The 14,942-nt window shown below is 46.0% G+C and overlaps 1 protein-coding gene across 8 annotated transcripts in view; it reads right to left on the bottom strand.

Annotated features, from left to right (window-relative positions):
* SH3BP4 (SH3 domain binding protein 4) overlaps positions 1 to 14,942 on the bottom strand; it is a 74,241-nt gene that overhangs the window by 21,585 nt on the left and 37,714 nt on the right. For 2 of the 8 annotated variants that reach the window (XM_075934102.2, XM_089779978.1), the window contains one exon: positions 10,162 to 10,304. The exons of 4 other annotated variants lie outside the window; for them this stretch is intronic. The gene's annotated coding sequence lies outside the window, so the exon portion shown is untranslated. Of the gene's footprint in view, positions 1 to 648; positions 826 to 877; positions 1,173 to 10,161; positions 10,305 to 14,942 lie in introns of those variants that run through there. 2 more of the 8 variants (XM_006123651.5, XM_006123650.5) reach the window with 2 other exon arrangements.

Here is a 14,942-nt window from a genome sequence, read left to right on the forward strand (position 1 = left end):
TACCAATTTAATACAATCTAAATCTGCCCCCAGAAAGAGATACTGAAGCAAACAGTCAATAGTTACTTCTTTAATCGTAGAGCGCTAATGTTTGCTGCAGCTGACATTATTACCTGCTTATCTATGCTAAGCACGAATATCTGTCCTGGGCTTAAAAAATCCAAACCTACTCCAGACGCTTCCATAGCAAGTACTGGAGCCTCAGACCCCATTTTTTACAAGGTTTAAACTCTAATGCAACAGAGCTTAAGGTCTAACCCTTGGGATTATAAAGAATCTCCCTCCCAATTGCCCCGCTCGCTGCTTAGAGCCAGAACTTCTGCCAAAGCTCATAGGTGTCACAGAGTGAAATTAACACAAGAGTCTGGTCAGTTTCACTGCTCTATACCAAACCCTTTGAAAAGCAGTAAGAATCATTCATTTTCCAGCAGGGTTCAGAGACAACAATCTGATAAAAATGTCTGCAATGTCCCCCTTCGAACAGGCAGATAATGGTTGGGTTTCTAACATTTAATGCCCATTGTACAGATACGTAAACCGAGACACAGATCTTTTACCACCTGCCCAAAGACAAAAGGTGTTAATGGCAAAGCTGGGAAGAAAACCCCAAACCTCACCCCCAAATACAGTCCCTTTCATAAGGCTCACCGAAAAGCAGACTATCAGGTCCAGACATCTCCCCCAAATGCCACAGCCATCCAGGACTGGCTGGCAAGACAGCCCAAGCACTCTGCCAACCCCCCAGGCTCACACCACTGCTGCGCACACTGCCCTTGAGCACAGAGCGGGAAACGCAGAGAGCAGAATCCAGCACACATTCTGAGCGCTCTCCAAAGAGACCGCAGAACTGAAACAAAGGGTAAGAGTTCAGACTTACAGCCCTCCGGGTGCTGCCAGGGAAGGGAAAAGGCTTACTGGAGAGCGCCTGCTTGGCTTCTGTTTGGGCGGAGTAGCCTCATGCTTCCTTTTCTCCCCCTCCCTTCACTGGGAGGCTGCAATCAAAGCAGGTGGAGCAATTCAGCCCCTTCCTAAGTGCACATCCCCTGGCTGCTAACTGACTTTAATGCCATTGCTCCCCACCTCACCCAGCAGGCCAGAGAGGTGTTGGCAAGATGCCCACTGAACAGCACTGGCCCTGGCACAATGAGAAACTGCTTTTCACAGCTCACCTGAGCAGCAGTGGCCCAACCTAACGCAGAGATCTGGGTGGCCTCCCCCAACTCAAGATTACCCCGTGCACCTGGGCCCCTAGTATCCTGGGATTGACCCAGCAACAGCTACACTGGATTCGGTTCATTACAAGCACAACCCCACCACCCAAAGGACGTTTCCCCCTCTCCCTCCCACCCCCAGTAATTGCCTTAGTTTCAGCCTTTCTGCGGCTTTTTGGGGATGGGAGGGGATTGAGCAACACCAACTCTTAATGGGAAGCAGCGCATTTCTTATCTCCCAAGGACTAATCTAAAGGAGGCAGTAAACAGTTCCCCCCCCACTCCGCCCCAGGCATTTCTGGATTCCCTCTGAGGGAATTCAAAGGCAGATACCAGTGGTGTCCTGAAAAGGATAACGCAAAACCCAGCCTCTCCGTTCTACATCTGCTTCATCATGCTTGTGCTCATCTCCCAGAGATGACAGGTGGCTACTCCCCCTCCTGGTGGTACGGCCATCAGTCTGGCACTGCCTACACTGAGCCAGGTCATCAGAGCAACATTTCTCAGGGTGTGGATTTTTCACACCTCTGCGAGATGAACTACTTCCAATGCACATTCCCAGGGTAGACTAGCCCTTAGAGGGCCGAGCAACTGGCCGGCCTCAACTAGCCTAATTTGGGATGTAGAGCAACCAGCGGGGGGAGAGGGGAAGAGCTTCATAAATATTTAGGTTTGGAAGAGGGATGGCCAGCTGCAGCATTGGCAGCGTATGAAATAGATTTTCCTCACTTGCCCCAGGCAGCCACCGTGCATATATTCATCCCCTGCCCTGCCTAGCACCACACAAATCAGTTCTGCTTATGGTACATTTCACCTGCCCATTGCAGATGCGACTTGACTTAGTGATTTCACTTGGGACCCCAGAAACGCTAGACTATCCCCCACCACTCCCATTAAATGCTGTCTCTTTGCAGCCAGATGTCTTCGTTATTACACCGGTACCCTGGAAATGCAGAGGCATCCTTACCCAAGGCTGCAGCCCTCTGTTGTGGGTGCTGCACAAACATCTAGGAAAGGACAGTCCTGGCCCTGAAGGACATATGCTGTAACGAAGCAAGGAAGGCACATGATGGGAAGGGGGGCTTCAGTGTCTTGCCCCAGGTCACTGAGCAAAGCTGGGAGCAGAGCTCTTCTTTTCTGAGGCCCAGTCGACTAGACAACGCTGCCGTGCAAATAGCTGCCGAAGGTAATTCTATGGTGCCCGTCACCCTAGCATCTGGGCACCTTTCACATATTTGTTCTCAACACTTTTGTGGAGCAGGGCAGTGAGATTCTCTCCACTGTACAGAAGGGCAACTGAGGCATGGAGCGGTTAAGAGTCTGTCTACAGTACACCATGAAGCTTATGTGGGCCTAGCCATGTGGACACAGCCCGCACGGGTAGACGCAGACTATGCTTACAAAGGAGATGTTCCGTCAGAGGGCCACTGCAGAAGTACTCCTCTGTTGACAGAGGTGTGTATTGTTGTAATGCAGAGGTGTCTGCATTGTTACGTCAGTTGGGGGGTGATTTTTCCCCTCCACCCCCACCAATAGGTCTGAGCAGCCATAACATTTAAGCATTGGTAAAGCTATTTGCCCAATTAACACAAGAAGTCTGTGGAGGAACAGGGAATTCATCCCTGGTCTCCCAGGACCTAGGCGAGAGCCCTATAGACCGGACTACCCTTCCTCTCCTCTTCCACCAGCACGAACATGAGAACAGTTTGACATGCGGGGAATCAGCAGCCCAAAGCTAAAGCTGCTTCCAATACTTTTAAACTTTCTGCTCACAGAGCGGGGAGGGAGGGGAAGAAGAGAAGCGAAGCATCTTGTAACTTATAGGAAACACACACAAATCAGAACTCCTTAGATGGGGCAGGGCTTTGATGGGGGCGGAGGGGGAAGAGAGAGAGAGAGAGAACAGGAAACATGAAGATAAGCTGGCTCAGGGTGCTGTTAACCTGTCAGCGTGTCCCAGAGGGAAGGTGGTGTGTGCAGGCGGAGGACCCCATGCTTTGGCTGGAATGCAAGGAAGGGAATCTTAGTTTTGAAACATAAAATACTTGTATTCAGTGCATCTCCTCACCATCCTTCCCATCCCAGCATGTCTGGAATGCGGTTATCAAAAGGGGAGGAAGAGATGCATTAGGTTTGGACAGAAGATTACCCCGAAGTTGTGTTTAATTTTTGGTTTAAAGACACTGTTTCTGGCCATGTCACCCACATTCCAGATAGGACTTTTGAGATTTGCAAATAAACTGGGCTTGAGTGGGAACAACAGACTGTATTGATCCAAAGGTTTGGGTCAGGCAACAAGACAGAAAAGTAACTCCATTGACAAGAAGAAAAGATGGAGGTTGCTGGGGAAAAGAACTGGGGGGAACCTATTCCTTTAGAAGAGTAAATTTAACACACTGCTAATGTTTGGGATGTGCAATTAATCCAAACGGTCCTTGTATCACCTCCAATAATTAAATACAAGCAGAGGGGTTAGTGTTTCACAGCAAGCAATACTACAGAAAGCTGAATTAATAGTCCAGCAGTGAGACCCTTCAGTGAACAAAAACAATTGTTGTAGAACTCTCTTGTTCATGGATCTCGCATATAAAAGGAGAAAGAGAAACATCTTCCAACAGCTTTATGTCCCTGTACTAACCACATCCTGGGTATCATGACAAGCTTGAGATCAATTATTCAACTAGCACCCATTTAAGTAGCAACCTAGAGAAGCATAAAGATTTTCCAAAAGGGGAAGGGTAATTTACAAACATACTTTACATTCAGTCAGTTGGACTCTTCCATTCACCAATGTTCTCCACCAGCACACATTAGCCTCCGAGCCAGGAAAAAAGACAACCCTTTACTTTCATGGACACATGATCTGGAACACTAAAACCCAGCATAGAACGGAAGACTACCAGACCCAAACGGAAGCCCAGTTTACATACACTTCATGCTCTACACGGTTACTCAACAACCTTCCGCAACAACGCACAGACTGACATTCACAAACAACAACAAGCGACACACAATCTCAGCCACGCTGAACACCATGCCATCCAGAGTCTCAAAAACAACCTGGACATTATAATCAAACCAGTTGACAAAGGTGGTGCTGTGGTCATTATGAATGAGGCCGACTATAACCAGGAGGCAACCAGACAACTCTCCAACACCACATTTTACAAACCTCTGTCCTCTGATCCCACCTCAGAATACCAAAAGAAATTACACTGTCTCCTTAAAAGCCTCCCGGGAAACAAATCTCGGGAACAAATCCACACAAACACCTTCTGACCTCCGACCAAGATTGTTCTATCTGCTTCCCAAGATCCATAAACCTGGACACCCCGGACGCCTCATCTCTGGTATTGGCACGCTCACTACTGGTCTATCCAGCTATGTAGACTCTCTCCTCAAACCCTACGCAACCAACACCCCCCGCTATCTCTGAGACACTACTGACTTCCTAAGGAAACTACAAAACATCGATAACCTCCCTAATAACACCATCCTTGCCACCATGGATGTAGAAGCACTATACACCAACATCCCACATGAAGACGGATTACAAGCAATTAGAAACACTATCCCAGAGGACACCACTGCCAACCTGATAGCAGACCTATGTAACTTTGTTCTCACCCACAATTATTTCCAGTTTGAGAACTTATACCTCCAGATCAGCGGCACAGTCATAGGTACACACATGGCCCCACAGTATGCTAATATATTTATGGCTGACCTAGAACAACGTTTCCTCAACTCCCGTCCCCTTTTACCCCTTCTCTACTTACGCTACATTGATGACATCTTTATGATCTGGATGCATGGCCAAGAAACACTGGAGACATTCCACAGAGATTTCAACAACCTACACCCCACCATTAACCTCAGCCTGGACCATTCTACACGAGAGATCCATTTCCTGGACACCACAGTACAAAACAATGGAAAATTAGACACCACCCTCAACAGGAAACCCACTGACTCATACAGTTACCTACATGCTTCCAGCTCCCATCCAGCATACACCATACGATCCATCATCTATAGCCAAGCCCTTCGATACAACCGCATCTGCTCTAATCCCACTGACAGAGACCAGAAACTTCAGGATCTCTACCAAGCATTTATGAACCTCAACTACCCACCTGGAGAAATAAGAAAGCAAATTGAAAGAGCCAGACAAATACCTAGAAACCATCTACTACAAGACAGACCCAAGAAAACCAACAATAGAACACCACTTGTCATCACCTACAGCCCCCAACTTAAACCTGTCCAACACATTATCAATAAACTACAGCCTATACTGGAACAGGATACTAAATTCCAAGAAACTCTGGGAGACAGACCCATCGTCTCCTATAGACAACCACCTAACCTCAAGATGATTCTTACCAACAACCACAGGACATACCACACTAATACCAACCCTGGTACCTTCCCTTGCAACAAACCCCGTTGCCAGCTTTGTCCACATATTCACTCTGCTGATACCATTATTGGGCCTAACCAAGTGAGTTATAAGATCAAGAATACATATTCCTGCGCATCCAGAAATATAATTTATGCTATCATGTGCCAAAAGTGTCCGTCTGCTATGTACATTGGACAAACATCTCAGACACTTCGCCAAAAGATCAATGCCCACAAAACAGATATTAGACAGGATCACAAAGAAAAAGCAGTTTCTTGCCATTTCAACCAGAAAGGACACTGTCACAACGATTTAATTACCTGCATCCTGCTCCAAAAGCCTTTTAAATCTGCACTTGAAAGGGAATCCTCTGAATTGTCATTCATGCTAAAATTCGACACTCTACGTGTCGGTCTCAACAAAGACAATAACCATCTTACCCATTACAAAGATAGCTTCCCCAATTATCACCTCTAATACCATTAGCTCACAGACATTTACCTTCCTTCCCCTCCACCCCCGCATCCCCCTTCTGTTCTGAAATGTGATTTGTCCTTTTCATATGTGTTCACTTTTTTTTTTTAATTGTATCCTTTGGTATATATGGTTGTGACTATTTTCTTCCACTACTTGATCTGAGGAAGTGGGTCTGGCCCACGAAAGCTCATCATCTAATAAACCATCTTGTTAGTCTTTAAAGTGCTACATAGTCCTGTATTTTGTTACGGTTACTCAAAGACACTGCTCCTGATTTAAGTACAGGGAGGGAGACAATACAGCTATCAATTTTTCCTCAACAAGAGCTGAAGCCAGTTTTCAATTCAGGAAAGGATCCCTTCCCCCACGGGCTATAATTATAGCTGTATAGAGCATTTTTACCTCTGTGTAGCAGATGCTGATGAAAAAAGGAAGGAGGGAGAAGTTTGGTGTAGAGGCCACAGCACTGGACTGGAATCAGGAGACGGGGTCAATCACATTGCTAAGTCATCATGCCTCTGTTTCCCCATCTATAAAACGGGGAAGATACTGACTTCCTTTGTAAAGTGCTTTGGAGAGCTACGGATAAAGGGCCACATAAATACTAGCACCTTAGGACAATGACTCAACATACCCAGTGGGGTACACAGAGCTCTTCTAGCAGGTGCATCAACTCATCTAGCATTCTGCCTAGTTTACAACAGGCAACATAAAAAACACTAGCAAAGTCAGTAGTAACTCAAATTTCAGAAAAATGCAGGACAATGTAGCACTTTAAAGACTAACAAGATGGTTTATTAGATGATGAGCTTTCGTGGGCCAGACCCACTTCCTCAGATCAAATAGTGGAAGAAAGTAGTCACAACCATATATACCAAAGGATACAATTAAAAAAATGAACAAATATGAAAAGGACAAATCACATTGCAGAACAGATCACCTACAACCCCCAACTTAAACCTGTCCAACACATTATCAATAAACTACAGCCTATATTGGAACAAGATACCATACTCAAAGAGGCTCTAGGAGACAGACCCATAGTCTCCTATAGACAACCACCTAACCTCAAGAGGATTCTTACCAACCACCACAGGACATACCACACTAATACCAACCCTGGTACCTTCCCTTGCAACAAACCCCGTTGCCAGCTTTGTCCACATATTCATCCTGCTGATACCATTATTGGACCTAACCAAGTGAGTTATAAGATCAAGAACACATATTCCTGCACATCCAGAAATATAATCTATGCTATCATGTGCCGAAAGTGTCCGTCTGCTATGTACATTGGACAAACATCTCAGACACTTCGCCAAAGGATTAATGCCCACAAAACAGATATCAGACAAGATCACAAAGAGAAAACAGTTTCTTGCCACTTTAACCAGAAAGGACACTCTCTAAATGACTTAGCCACCTGCATTCTGCTACAAAGACCTTTCACATCTGCACTTGAAAGGGAATCCTCTGAACTGTCATTCATGTTAAAATTCGACACTTGCCAACAAGGACTTAACAAGAATTTGAACTCTCTCACCCATTACCAAGACAGTTTCCCCAATTATCACCTGTAATACCATTAACTCACAAACATCCCACTCTCCCTACCTTTAATATCATCAATTCACAGACACTTACCTTCCTTCCTCCCCCTTCCCCCCCCCCCCCCCCCGCATCCCCCTTCTGTTCTGCAATGTGATTTGTCCTTTTCATATTTGTTCATTTTTTTAATTGTATCCTTTGGTATATATGGTTGTGACTACTTTCTTCCACTATTTGATCTGAGGAAGTGGGTCTGTCCACGAAAGCTCATCATCTAATAAACCAGTCTTTAAAGTGCTACATTGTCCTGCATTTTGCTTCAACTACCCCAGACTAACACGGCTGCATTTCTATCACTATTCAAATTTCAGACAATGACTTGTTTATCTTGCTTTAATACAACTACAACATTTATATTCCAATTGATGTATTTTGGTTACATGGTAAAAGGAAGTCAGCAATTTCTCAGTAGAGGGTGCTGTAACACCCGTGTATTGTGTCTGATTTTGTAAGTAAGTAGCTGAAGTGAGGTGAAACTTAGAGGTACACAAGACAAATCAAACTCTTGAATGGGGTACTGGAGTTTGGAAAGGTTGGCAGCCATTGCCTTCAGGTGATCACTTACAGCAGGGGTCAGCAACCTACTGCACGCTTGCCAGAGCCGATTTTCACTGGCACGCAAGGCAGGAGCTCAGTCCCACCTCTCCTCCCCAGGGCACCTAGGAGCCTGCACCACTGTTCCCTTAACGTGTGCGCCTACGCAGCAATGCACAAAAAATTCTAATCTAAGCCCGCCCACCTCTGCCCCTGCACTCCCTTTCTGCCTGCTCCTGGAAGGCGACTGTCACGGCTGCTTCCACTGGGGGGGATGAGAACAGTCCAGGGCTGTGATGGGGATGGTAGCTCGGCCAGGGCCGCATCGGAGGCCAGCTGCAATGGGGGCTGAGGATGCAGTGTGGGGCAGCTGCTGCCGGCATTTTGGGCCAAGAATACGTGGTGGGCAGGTGGGTTGCTGCCACGGAGGGTGGGTTGAAGCCACAGCAGATGGGTTGCTGCGGGGGGGGGGGGAGGGGGGAGGCTTGAAGACAAAGGCGAGCAAGTTGGAGCTGCGGGTGGGTTAGAGCCAGGGATGGGCCCGCAGCCACATTGGGGGGCGGCTGCTCTGGCATGCCGTAGGTTGCGGAACTTTGACTCAGTGGCTTGTGTTCTGCTTAAAGCATCAAACTACGAGGCCAAGATCAGAGAACTCAGCAAGGAAAAAAAGCAAGGCCAAGGATCACACTAAGCGGTAAGTTCTGCATCTTAATTTATTTATTAATGAAGCTTCTGTGAGTAGGACTATTATTGACTTGACAAAGTATCACCAGCATGCTGACCCATAAATAGAAGTGAATAAGTTTAATCTTGGCATGCCACTTCGGAAACGTTGCTGACCCCTGACTTACAAGCTACTGCTTTGCCCCACAGAGACGAATAAGCAACAAAAATAAAGGGGCCATTCTTTAGCACCCAGATAAAATGTCCTGTTAATGCATGGAGGTCTGAAACAGTGACACGTTTCCTCATTAGGGGAACGTGTTAGCTATATCTTCCACAGTCCAGCAGTTGCAGGCTTCCCAAAGTTAGAACCTTCATGCACATTCTTGCATCTCCCAAAAAAATGCTTCCTAGAAAAAAAAAATGTTTAAGCTGTGAAGATGGGCATGTAAATTCTTCTGAATGGGAGTGTGAATTTAAAGCTCACACATGCCACATCAAGTCAAATGCAGCTTCTGTCTTGAGTCTAACACCCTTCCTCAATGCAAAGTACCTCGCTGTGATCTCAGGGTTAAAAGACTTGCACAAAACCCCAAATCCCTCCAGTCACAGTCTGTAAGCAGCCTTGCAGATCAGTTTCATTCAGTTGCTCCTATTCAATATAAATAACTCATTAATAACCCTTCTGCTTAGATCAAATTTCACAATGTCAATTCATTTGTTTCCCAGCTTCTAGACAACATACGTAAGCACATGGGAATCTCTGCTTTTGTCAACAAATTTCTAGCCATCGTAATAGCATGGAGCGGGAAAAAGCCCAAAAATGTGTTCCACTGGCACCCAAAAGACACGATAAAGGCGGCAAACCCATTTAAGAATCAATCCTTAAGCCCATGTCATGTTTGGGGCAGGGGACTTGGCCCACGAACTCCAAAGGTTTGTGAATGGCAATGTTGTGAAACTGAGATCAGCTCGATGTTTCTAAACACCAATGAAAGCAAACCACTCTAGAATCAGGTTTTAGAACTCCAGCCAGAACAATCAACGTGCAAGAACAAAAAGCCGACAGCCTGGGAGCGGGGGAAGCCAGTGGGGGAAACCAGTTTCACAGGTGGGCTTGTAAACAATTGTGCGTGTGGGACTTCAAAAGAGGTTAAAATAGAACAGGAAAAGCAACCCCATTTGTTTACCCAGAGTGAAAAACAGCATCCTGAATGGATGTGGGAAACAATGGATGCTACATAAGAAACCCGATCTACTCACAGAGCATGTCTGACCATTGCCAATGGGAGACAAGAGGTGGCAGAATAGCGGTAACTCAGACTGCAGAGAGGCACATGGACATGAGACTGGGGCCAGTTCAGAAACACCTGAAACAGTATCATCCTCCCTGGAGAGAAAGGAAACTGTAGGGTGAAAGGAGAGGGAAACGCATTAGCTACAGGGATCTGATCCATCTTCTCAAATTTAACGGCTGGTTTCATGGACAGCACATTTCATTCATCACACCCAAGAATATACTACATGATGCCACAGTACTTCTGCAGTAGATGAAGCCCAATTAAAAAAAACAGTCCTGTTCTACAAATAAAGCATACCGGTTTCCAACAGCTGTCATCTGAAGAAGTGGGTTATGCTCAGGAAAGCTCACGATACCATCTACATTAGTGATAGAAATGTTGCCGTGTTAGTCTGGTGTAGCTGAAACAAAAAACAAGACTATGTAGCACTTTAAAGACTAACAAGATGGTTTATTAGGTGATGAGCTTTCATGGGCCAGACCCACGAAAGCTCATCACCTAATAAACCATCTTGTTAGTCTTTAAAGTGTTACATAGTCCTGTTTTTTGTTTCAGATACCATCTACATGTTTTGTTAGTCTTTAAGGTGCTAGTACTAGTCTATTTGTTGTTTAAGTTTTTCCGGTTTCCAACAGCAATTCTAGCTCCAGCTTGGTCAGTCTGTTTACCAAGGGCTGTGCTTTATCCTGAACGTTACGCAGAACAGAGACCTCTAGTGGTTGAACAGTACACTGCAAATAAACAATTTTACACAGAAGGACACACAAACAAGGACTGGATTAACAACCTGGAAAAAAAAAAAATCAGTAATCAGATTATAGCGGGAGTTGGTGATGTTCTCAAGGGACCATGAGAACTACCTGCACACTTTAAAGGTTTTCTTAATACTGAGCTAGCACCTGAATAAACGCTAGTCAGTACACAGCCCAAACAAATTAAAAGTGCAGAGGTGAGATACTTAGTTGTACTATTCAAATTCACACACCTCGATGTAAGTGACTCACAAAAATGTTTTGCCCCTCCCCCACAGTTTGCTTGTGTTAGATTCTTTGTTTTCGCCAAGAGTCTGCACCCTGGTAGAAATCAGCCTTAAATTAATTTTAAAAGTAACTTACAAGATAGTTACAGTTTGGCACCAGTTTGTGCGGTCTAAAACCAACACAGAGGAAAAACAATCAGTGCTCTTTAAGTAACCTGAGAGTGACAATGCTTCTCAAAGAGATCTCTGTCTTCAACTAGAACAGCTGTCACAGAACACATTTGCGTTCCCAAAAATACAGGGCTTTGGAGAAAGCAGATTACAGAAAGGAAAGCCCAAAGACAGCTAAAACTATTGTGTAAACAGCCACACTGTGCTTTGAGATGCACCCACACAGGCCTTGGATTTGCAGGGTTACATGTTCCACCACTGCGAATCGACAGCTCTACTGTAAATCAGCATAACTCTGGCTTCCATCAAGGAGGGTCTACCCCAACAACTTGTGACTACAGATTTCCAAGGAAACGGATGAGCAATGTATCAAACAGATCTTTTCTTTGGTTTATCTGTTTGGATATTAGTAATCAAGTTTTGGGGTAAAAGTTTTAGAGAGAGTTGGTGGTGAAAAGCAAATATATCCAAGAGTGGAGTTTGTCTCTCTCAAAGTCAGAATTCAGGGCAGGTATCAGCTTGCTGAAGACACCTAGTGAGAAAAAAGCCTGCTTCGGCCTGGTGTGAAATCAGCCAGTTTAGTCAGGCTTTGGATAAGATATCAATGCTGCTTTAAAAAGACTCCCACAAGGGCAGCTGCAGATCTGGCTCTAAAACATTGTGTTTACTGGGTAAAAACTCCCAGGGCCTCCATGTCAGAGTTCTCTCATTTTTCTGTGTGGGGAATAAGTTTTATTCTGTGCACTGAGGCATGTAAGATGTGCACCACCCGTAGAAACACATGCTGCTGGCTGAGAGCATTCTGCTAGTGATCAGCATAAGGGATCCCAGAAAGCCGTGTTTTTCTGTGGCAAACAACATTCACATTTTTACAGAGAACTCTTCATTTTCACGTGTTCTGAAAAAACAAGCATTTTGCAGCGGAGCCTCCACGACCCCACCTAACCAGGATCAAGGCCAGCTCAAACAATCAAAAACTCAGATCATCAGGAGAACGGGGCTCGCGCTACCAGTTCAAAACCTGTAAATCTAACAATAAAACATGGCGGTCAACAAATACCAAGATATATTGTGACTAGGGACAAAGTTCGCTGTTTCATTTTAATCATGGAAAAATGTTAATTTTGGGGAAGGGGTTTAAAGTCAGAGATTTGGGGGGGGGGGTTATCACAGGAAAATTAGGGGAGTTAGGATGTGAGGTGTTCATGATACAGCAAAGCCCAGTTTTTACAGGACTGGCCCTAGCTCCCACAGAAGTTTTACTCTACAAAAGAAGTCATTATCACGAGCTTTGTTTTACTGCAAGCAAAAGAGGGGAATGGCAGACAGTCCACCAGTTGGGGGGAGAAGGCAGGTGTCCCAGATACCAGTTTGGTGCTCTAATCATTAGCCACACTGCACTTAAAGAGCACAGCTGGAGCGACTGGTGTTAAAGGCAGCAGAAGAGCAAGAAACCTTCTCCCCCATGGTGCTATAGCTCAACTAATTTCTTTCCACACCACTACAGGGAGAGCACCAACAGCTGCAATGAGGCAGGGCAGAGGGACATTAAGGAAGCAAACTGCCTAATTGGAGGAGAGAGATGGCCAATCATCACAGTTCTTTGCAGCTTTGGAGGACAAATCTCTTTTATAGACTAATTAAGCCTCAGGGCCCCATGAGATAAAAGCAAGAGTAACCAAAAGAAACTCACATGCCACAGCAACATTTTCTCTTGATGACAGTGCAATTTGTTGTTACACAGTGTTGTATCCTCTGGACCGGGGGGGGCGGGGACCCGACGCATGTCAGCTGGGGTCAAGCCCCCATCCATTATAAAAAAAATGGAATAGCTACACAGGATCAGACCAGGATTTGTGTAGTCCAGGACCCCATCCCCAAAAGCTGTCAGCCCCAGCTGCTCCAGAGGAAGGCACAACACACACTGCAGTGGGCAATTACCAGATAACCTGCCCTGAGGGAAAGTTTCCTTCTGACCCCCCCCAAATAGGCAGTGGTTGTTGGCTTATGCCCTGAAATAGAATGATGTATTTACTGCGCAGCCCTGTTTCCTTCTAAGAAATACACACAAAGTACCACCTGCTGCAACCTGAGGGCATTTTATTCCCAAAACGTCCCACATACCAGAAGTGAGGAAGCCCTGAGTTTGAGAACATCGAACCATGATTTCTAGATGAAATATGCACCATTACATTCTCGTCAGTTTAGCTGCTGCTCGGATCCACCTTGCATGTGTGACTATGAAGGATAAAGAGATGTACAGGCCGCGTGGGAAGTTAAAGCAATGCATAAAGAAGAGCAGAACAATAAAAGCAAGGGGGCAGAATTTGGTCCTGAACGACCCAAGCAAGAAACAGAACTATTTCTGTATAAAACATGGGTGTCTACATTTTAGCTTGATTGGGCAGCAGACTTACACTGCAGGAGCCAAGCCAGCGCATGGCTGGGAGATGTATTTGTAAGAACAAGCTGTTCTGCGGAGTGAAAACAAACAGCGGATGGGCATTGTAACCCAGTGCACTGAACAAAGGCCAGCCTGAGCCACAGATCTCAGCAGGTCAGAGAACACTGATTTCCTTTCCTTCAGAGACTCCCTTTTCACAGGTCAGGCCCATTTCTAACAGCACAGACATGCTGCCCAGACCTCTGCAGCTCACCACACAGACCACGCGGCCCCAGAGGAGAGGGCTAACCAGCGTTTTAAGCTGGCTCAGGGCCGGACAGGCCTCTGGTGTATTTTGCCAGCTGAAAGGCCTATGTTATGATGGCCACCTCTGGGCAGATTCCCCACACACCCCTCTTCTTCAACACGCCACTTTGGCTGGAATTGGGGGGGTTATACACATGCAAAGGGAGCACCCACCTTATAGAAATAATCTGCAGCACCTGTGCCAGGGAATCCCCCAGATACGGGCCTTTCAGGACCCCTGCATCCCACAAAAGGGATGAGGCAGCGCTAGGGAGCCAGGAAAGGAGCGGGGATCTCACCCTGGGGGTGAAGCTAGTCTCCACTCACAAATTTTATTCTGTCAGCGACTGAGCCACGTCCCCATGGGGGCTCAGGTCGGCTTCACAGCCACGCGCAAGGAACTGAGCCTCTGTCACAGCCCTCACCAGTGTCAGCCTCATCTTTAGGGGGAGACGAAACTGGAGCCTTACTCCCCTGCCCTTCTGAGGCTTTAGAGGCCATTCAGTAATCCCAACTCTTTAGTTCTATCAACAAAATCAGCAAAACGTCTTTCCCACTATTAGCCACCAGGAGCCATTTGTTTTTAGACACCATCTGCCTGCCTGGGAGCACAGGTCAAAACAATGACTATGTTCTGGGGAAAGCAGGGGGATGTAAAAGCCGCCTACAATCGTCAGCCAGTTAAACAGTTTGTCTAACCGGTTAAACTCTGGCTCGAATGCAGTTGCCCTACTCACCCCTGCAAAAATGCAGCCAGCTGCCCTACTCACCCGTTTCTGAGCCTTCTATTCATTAAGGGTACATCTACACTGCACCCTGAGCTCCAAATAAGCTACACAATTTGAGTTATGCAAATTGCGTAGCTTATTTCGAGTTAATTTTGAAAAATTGCTATTCCAAAACG

Source organism: Pelodiscus sinensis, chromosome 7, assembly GCF_052426305.1.
Source record: "Pelodiscus sinensis isolate ZL-2025 chromosome 7, ASM5242630v1, whole genome shotgun sequence".
Taxonomy (NCBI): domain Eukaryota; kingdom Metazoa; phylum Chordata; order Testudines; family Trionychidae; genus Pelodiscus; species Pelodiscus sinensis.